General features: G+C 45.4%; 1 protein-coding gene across 2 annotated transcripts in view; it reads right to left on the minus strand.

The window, feature by feature from the left end:
• Positions 1-7,217, minus strand: part of TENT5D (terminal nucleotidyltransferase 5D) — a 272,354-nt gene extending 265,137 nt beyond the window's left edge. Inside the window, exon 1 of one of the 2 annotated variants that reach the window (XM_085607839.1) lies at positions 6,990-7,217. The gene's annotated coding sequence lies outside the window, so the exon portion shown is untranslated. The remainder of the gene's footprint in view (positions 1-6,989) is intronic. The other variant, XM_085607837.1, reaches the window with a different exon arrangement.
• Positions 7,218-7,977: the final 760 nt, after the last annotated feature.

Consider the following 7,977-nt stretch of genomic DNA (forward strand, 5'->3'; position numbering starts at 1 on the left):
GCATGGAAAGTGGAAAGAAAAAGGGAAAATACACAATGGGAAATGCGAGCATCTAAAATGCGGGTGACACGTGAAACAAGCAATGGTTGTAGGGGATGACTCAAAGTTACTCTATGTATAGAGTTCGCGATTTTTTTCTTCATTACATAAACTCCGTCAGACCTCAGACACTGTCTTTACTCTAAACCTAGAGAGATTTTTAAAAGTGGAAAGGAGAATCAGGACAGAGCCACACAGAGTCTTCGCCGCTTTTGAAAGCAAGTAAAGGAGATTGAAAAAGAAAAGGCTGATTCCTCATGCTTGTTCCAAAACAAATAATGTAATCTTCGTAAGTTAAAACATAAAAAGACAGTAATATTTTTGTTTTGGGAGTTAGAATATTGAACAAACAATAACTCTCCTTAGTACCGAGGAATGCAAAAAACATAAGACATGAATGGCCCAGAATGTCCCAAGTGCATCACTTGAGTAGAAAAGGCATCAGTGAAAACTAGGAGGAATCCTTTTGCATGTCCAAATAAAGTTAAACGATGTCATGAGCCCTCTCATGCACATGTCAGAGCATGTGGAGCATTCCATAAACAAATAGCAGAGGTACAACCCAACAGGTCCCAGTCTATATAGTACGCTTCCCAATACATTTCAATGTGGCACTTTTTACTGAGGTTTAGGTTTTCACCCATGAAATTCCATTAAAATATGTAATCATCACCAGTACACATATTACCAACAAAAGCCAAACCCTTCTTTTTCAAGATGACGTCGCAATACCGTCCTGGAGAAACAGCGGGTTCAAAGTCATTGTTTGCTCGCTCCTATTTCTCAGCTAGCCACCGTTTTTCAGAGAACCTTCTACCTTACAATTTCAGTTTTATTGAGATGGATCTATTCCTCATAGTTCTACAGTGGCCTCTACAGTATCAATTCCATCCGTGGAAGAGATGCAGCCTTTTCCTTTGTTCCATTCAGTCCTAAATCATAGGTGGTTTCCAAGGGCGATCTAGTCTAACTAAAAATCCCAATTGATGCTTCCCTTAAACAGTCATCTGTGCTTTGTTCTACACCCAAGTTGGAATTTTTGCGTTCCTATTATAATTCAGGAATTACACGTTCCAGTCCACCAAAAGAGAGCTCTGAATGATGAGAAACTCAATATACATGATAATGCATACTTTTAAGGAAACTTGGTGCATCTCAAATTTCAACGGGTAAATATTGTTGCTCTTGGATCCACAGCAATGGAAAGAAAGGAAGGGCCAATACAGGATTCGCAATACTCACTGAGACTGGATTAGAAAAAATAAAAAACTTCTTATGACCATGCACTTATGGGAAACATAAAAGAACAGAAAATAATGCTAATACAGGAATATGGGAAACAGCCTTTACAACACGGGCCTAAGCATGTGTGTCACTTCCCCGCAATCTGCACAATGCTTGCCCTAATTGCGCAAATGTCTTAACCATGCATATGCGTGTTTAAGGTAGTCGGCGTTCTAGCTGTCAGAGAGAATGGGTGGGAAGAGGAACCGGAAGGCATGCGGCAGGAAGGACCGGGACGTGACTTGGTAAGTTGGGCTGGGGCTGGGAGGAGGTGGGGGTAGGTTTCAGGGGTGGAAGCTGGTTTTAGGGCTCAGGACGGGGGGCTGGTGTCAGGGTAGTTTTCAGGCCTGGGGCAGTTTTTAGGGCTCAGGGTGGGGGTATTGGGGTCGGAGTAGTTTTTTTGGGCTAGGTTGACGGGATTTAGGGCTCTGGGTAGGGGGTTTGATAGTTAATAGTGCTGGGGCAGGTAGATTACAATACAGGAGGGCCGACTTCTAGGGTTCAGGGCACGGGGGCTGGGGTGGGATCTTTACCATACATATACCTTTACTAAGCATGCCTTTACAACGAAATTCGTTGTAATGGCATGCGTGGTAAAGACGCGGTTATTGTAAAGACTGTGTGGTTAAGGCATGTGTAGTTTAGGCATGCGTGGTTTTGTCATACAATCCAGAAATATCAATGCTGATAATCAATATTTATTTGCCACCATTACTAAGACTGGATGCACCAATAAACAGCATCAGAACTCCTGCATTCATGTGCAGTTGAAAAGATACTAATGATGGAAGGCTTCCACACAGGCACTGATACGAAGACCATGAACGGACTGGCAAATCAGTGTCTTGCAGATGAAGAAAATCCTACTTGCAAGAAAAAGTTATAATGTAAGAGAAAGTTACTGTGCTGTTATGGAAAGGGGGTAGTCTATCCTTTCTCACAGCATCAAGTATGGTTCCTTGGCAATGTTTTTTGGTAACAAGAAAGGCACGGGCTTGTGATTGGTGATAAACTTGAGGACATTCAATGGATGACTCCTACACAGGAATTTTAATGTGTGGGGAATCATCTGTTGAGTGACACTGTTACAGAAGAAAACTGGATGGCCCAGACCTCAAAGATGCATTTCTCGCAATCCCAATCATTGCCCGCACCGAAAATGTCTCCAGCTTCATTGGTGGAGTCATTCAAATTCATAGCATTGTCTTTTGGCCTCTCTTCAGTTCACTGATGTTTCATCAAGTTGATGAGACCAGTGGTCACTGCCTGACTGGGAACAGCAACCAGCCCTGGCAATGCCATCGACCGGTCCCAGGAGCAGAGGGATGCTAGCGAGAAGCAGCGCTCCCGCTTTTGTTACGGGAGGCGAATTTACAGCACTGTAGCACAGTAACAAAACCAGTCAGCGGCGACAGACAATAAAGAAAGCCAATAAAGAAATAATGGAAGTGGTTCCAGTATGAGATTATCTTTCCCACATACTCCTGGGGAGAGCCATAGGACTGCTAACCTCGCCCATCTAGGCCATTTCCTGAGGCCCAATACAGGGTTTGTCAAAGAGTGAAGATTCTTCACCTATACAAGGACGTTCATATTTAGACTTAATTATTCTACCTATCAATGCCAGACAGGAGATCCAATGGTTGCTGCACAACCGGGCATGGCATAATTTGGTTCTTCTCAAGATTTAAAAAAAATAGTGGGAGGCCAGCACATTGAGATTGAGAGCCAGATGCAGAAACCTAATCACTGTAGGTAAATGGCCTAAGAAAGAATGGCACCGCCATATAAATCGCCTAAGTTACTTGTGGGCTCTTTTGAAATCAAGAGCTTGCTTGGAATAGGACTAAGTAATGCATCCTTTTGAAGATTGACAATAATTATGCATCTAGTACATAAACAGAGAGAGGCATAATGTTGACACATCTAACATACATTGACTTTTGGCCTTACTGATTAAACAGACGGTCACTGATAGTGGGGTTCCTTTTGAGAAAGCCCAACATCACAGCAATCTGTAACTCAAAATTCCTCAAGGACTCTAGCAACTGAACTGAGGCACAGTGAAATAGATCAGTTTGCTTCCAGACTGAAAAAGCAACTTCTGAGAATCTTCAGCTAGAGGCCGCAACCGGAAGCTCGAGCAATAGATGCCTTTCTCGACTCTGGAGAAGGGTTCAGCATGATGCTGTCCCCTGTTCAGAATGATCCAAGGATTAAACAAATCCCAAACCACACACAATGTGTGGACATCGCCTGAGTAAGTCTCCTTTGGAAATATCAAACTTGCTTTCCAGTCCTACCCGAAACTTTATGGGCTTCACAAATCCATTTAGCCCTGACTCTAATGATTCAGACGAATCATTTGGTACATCAGGAGTCTTTGTTAGAAGCAGGCCACTTACCACAAATGATCTGGAGAATCATGAAGGATGATGGCATGTCCCAGGTCTTTCAGACCAGAATGCCAATTTCATCCAGCAAGCTTGGTGTAAGTGCACACAAAAGAGATCTTCTTCAGCCTAGAAAGGTTGGTCTTTTTGGACTGCTGAAAGGCATTTCTGTCCTTTGAGGACAATGTCTTCAAAGTCCCCTCTCTTTAAATGGAGGAGGGTCTAGCTTACAGTGCCATTCATTCCTACAGATCAGCTACTTGTGTGGCGATATTCCAATAGCAATTCCTCCAGTTGGACAAATCCCTATATTATGCAAGCTTTTTAATGGGATGAGCCCAGATGCTCCAAGTTATGGGATGTCAACTGGATTTTACTCTTCCTAAAGAACTAGCCACTCAGATTTGTCATGGAAGAAGCTGTCTGCTAAACTGTGTAAATGTGCCTTAATTCCTGCAGAAGTATATCTGATGCCTCGTTCTCGGTTTACAAGGCAGACATTAACGCTGAAGAGTGTATCCATCAGATGGCATTTTAGTTTTTTCAGGGACACATAACAGAAATTATTGACACTTCCGGATGAGAAAGCAAATGTCAGCTATGAACTTATCTGCTGCAATAATGTAGACTATGGGTGCTTTCTTCTCGTTCTGAAAAAGGTAACTTTGGGAAACCACACTCTGCCTTTAAGGGCTGGTTTGGGAAGAACTCCCTGCGATGCAACAGCAGTGGATGGCATATTACTGTTTTAGGGCGGTCACTGTCTTGTGTTTCTTTCCCTTTAGTTTTAAGTTGTCTTGTATTGTTGTACAGCTGGCGTGATTACTATAAGGCTGCAAGTGACCTGTGCATATGTGTTCGATATTTGACTTAACTAAACTTGAAAGCCGGCAGGGAATCTCCAACCTCTGGGATGCGAAGCCGACTCAGACTTCCATCCTTTTGGGGATGATAAACTGGGCAACAGTTTAATCCAATATTTTCAGGGTTGAAAATACCAGGCGTGCGGCACGAAAGGTACGCATTGAGATGAGATCTGTCCTCCTCCCTTCCGTGTTTTCTGGCGCGCTTGCCCCGTGTTTACTCCTTTGCCTCCCTCCGCTCTGGCATGAGGCACAGCTCAATTAAACAGACGTGACACAACATTCAGTAATACCCCCAACAAATGAAATGCTGAAAGCGAATGGCAGTCATTAGCTTCAGTTTTAACCAGGGTACAGTCACGCGCTGGTGACTTCCCCTCTGATTCTACTGTTCTCCGCGTTCCTATTGATTCTGACCTTTAAAATGACTCAACGACTCCGCTTTCGAATCAACCCGTAACCTGTTATTTGGATTAATGCGTGGATAATAGAAATACTCAGGAGCGTTTCATTTACTGCGGCCCTAATGCTGGGATAATAAGCAGGTTGTGTGTTAAGATTTAAAGTGGTCACACATTATCCCCAGCATTCAGAACGGAGGGCGACGGGAGGCTGGCAGAGTGAGACTTGAAAGCAAAGCCCTGCTTTCTAATGCAAAGCACGCACGCACAGTAATCCCCTGTTTGAAGTACGGAGTGTAAACACCCGGTGTGCTGTTGTAAATATCCGGTAAAACGATCAGACTTGTAACAGTGACGCTGACTGACGTCAGGGAAAAGATCCGTCCGTTCTACTTTTAAAACAGGCTCTACAGGGCCACTCGGGTCCGTCCGATGGAAGGGTCCACCATCGCGCCAAAAAAAAAGGACCGGAACGCCCTCCTTTTGATTGAGGATGTTCCAACAGAACGGCCATGCCAACAATCACTCTGCAAGTCTGCAGGCATACTACGTATGAAAACCTTATGCTCGACTTGCTTCCATAGCCTCCGCAGCTTCGGACACACGACTCACCACCAAACCTTGCTACTGTGGTCTATTATAAGGTCCCGAGAGTGTAGGTTCTTGAGAGACCACAGAAAATGTAGATGGCAGCGTCTAGCGGGGAGGGCTAAACACTGTCACACACCACGGAGTGGTGCATAAAGCGCCATTGTTCATTTATTGGGAGACGTTTGACATATTTTGTTTTTTATTGGAAGTGGAGACGACCTCTCGGGGCCTGCACGTACAAAGGTGCTCTGTCACCACCACGACACTTTCCACCTGTTAGAGCGGTGACCGAACACTTCATATGCCATCCATTACTGGGGACGTGCTGTGCAGGAGCGTATTAAGTGATACCAGGGGTACCACTTCTAGATTATGTCTGTCCATCCTGCCATGGAAACATCCCCAGGCCTGCGGTCCATCGAGGAAATGCCTTCAAAGTTCTGAAACACATCATTTCTAGCCATTATATTATACCCGCTGTACATTGGCCAGAAAAGGGAGGGCATGTGATTGGTCTCGATCCACATTAAACACATGAGGGGTAAGGGGGAACATATTTATTCTGTGCAAATTCTACTGAAGAGCCATCCTCGCAGAAATGACGCTTATCAACCAATAACCTCCTCAAAGGAGTCCAGAAAAATAACCCAACGGCAGTCTTTCACCACAATGAAGCCGAATCTATCTTTCCTCAGAAGACGCTGTCCCGAGAGGAGTGGACAATCCTTTATCAAGAACCAGGACTGTCCATTAGTAGGGGAAGAGCCATCCATGAACAGGGTGGTGACGTAGTTCTTTGTCTCAATGGGAACACCACAGCCAGAAGAGAAATTAAGAAAAATCGGTGTCCAGAAGTTATAGAACATGATAATTGAACTGAAATGTACTTTTTTGAGTTTGCGCCTTTGTCTTCTTTTACGGTGAAATAACATTTAACAAGAGACAGACACACAGCAACCCAATGTAATGTACCTGCTGTTAATGCCGCATGCTTTTAAGCTACGCGCCGGTAACGGGACGGACGTTCACTTTCCCACATTAGTCTACAGGTGTTTTAAATGCCCCGGCTTTGAATACCTAGGCTGTTCGTCTGTTACGGTAACGGCCCTGCACTGTTATGAATGCATCGTTAACGCTTACTCAATCAGCAATCCTTCGTTTACGTTCAATTAGTTCCCCGGCACTTTTAGCAGGGGTTATAACGCCCAAAGCTGCTTATGCAGCGGGCTGCTGAAGTACACGGCGTTAATGCCCACTTGTTGATTTCAACAAAGCACTTATTTGCCAATTTCTGGAAATGCCTTACTGTTGATGTTCTGGTATTTAGGGACCCATGTGCTAACACCCGCTGCTTATTAAAGTCCCTGCCTGCTGCAGTGTATCGTGACAGGGGCAGTGATGCAGAGTTGGTGACTCACCCGATCCTGCCGCTCCGGACTGCTGGTAGCCGGCGCACACCTCTCCCCTGTTCGTGCTGCTGATGTGCTGTTCTGATCCTTCCGCGGGTCCCCTTCTCAAAACAGCCGCTCAGAGGAGAGATGTGCCGGACGCGGGTCCTCGCTGTGCGCCGCCAGTTAGTGCGCGGCCCGCGCTGGCTCCTGCGAGCCAGATACCAGGGAGAAGATTGGCTGCGAGCGCTGGAGCGACCTCTGTCCGCCGGGAGCCTGGTGCTGAAAGCGGCGCCCAGCCCCCGCCCACGCCGTCCTGCATCACTCCTACCCCCTTATAGCGTAGACCCGTCGCCATGGCGACGAGACGTCACTGGCCCTGCCAAAGTCTTTCTATCCTGGTGACGCCACAGCACTTTTGCTTTGCCCCTACCATCCGACGTCAACGAGAGGCCAGCTTCGACACCGACACAGAAGAAAGACAGCTGCACAGTTTTGGCTGCTATGCTGTACCCTAAGGTACCCAAACAGAGCGGCCATCATGCAATTAAAGCGTTATCCAGGTGCAGTGGCTTAAAACTACAATATATTAAAATGACTAAATCCTTCGTTTATGTAGTGGAGCATACAAGAAGACATATATATGAACAGTTCTAGAGCCTGTTTAGAAAAAGTAAATATTTTGGATGTGTAACATACCTGGTTATGCACCATGTAACTCGTCATTTCCATATGTCCTTTTTCATACAGCATCTAAATGTACCTGTTTACAGTAAACGATTACAAGCTATAGAAAACCACGAAAACGGCGCTGGTTTCTTTCGAAGATGGCGTCTATATTCCATAAACAGGAGGCTTTTAACGCAGTCGACCAGGCTAGCTTTTCGTGCACGCGCGGTGTCTCTCGCTTCAAAACTTCGAAGCGTGAATGAACTGCGCTTCTGCTAAATAGATCTGAGGATCTACCTGCTAGGAGGGGCTAAGAGAGCCACAACACAAGAACGCTTTCCAGCCATGC

Source organism: Triturus cristatus, chromosome 5_2, assembly GCF_964204655.1.
Source record: "Triturus cristatus chromosome 5_2, aTriCri1.1, whole genome shotgun sequence".
In the NCBI taxonomy this organism is placed as follows: Eukaryota; Metazoa; Chordata; class Amphibia; order Caudata; family Salamandridae; genus Triturus; species Triturus cristatus.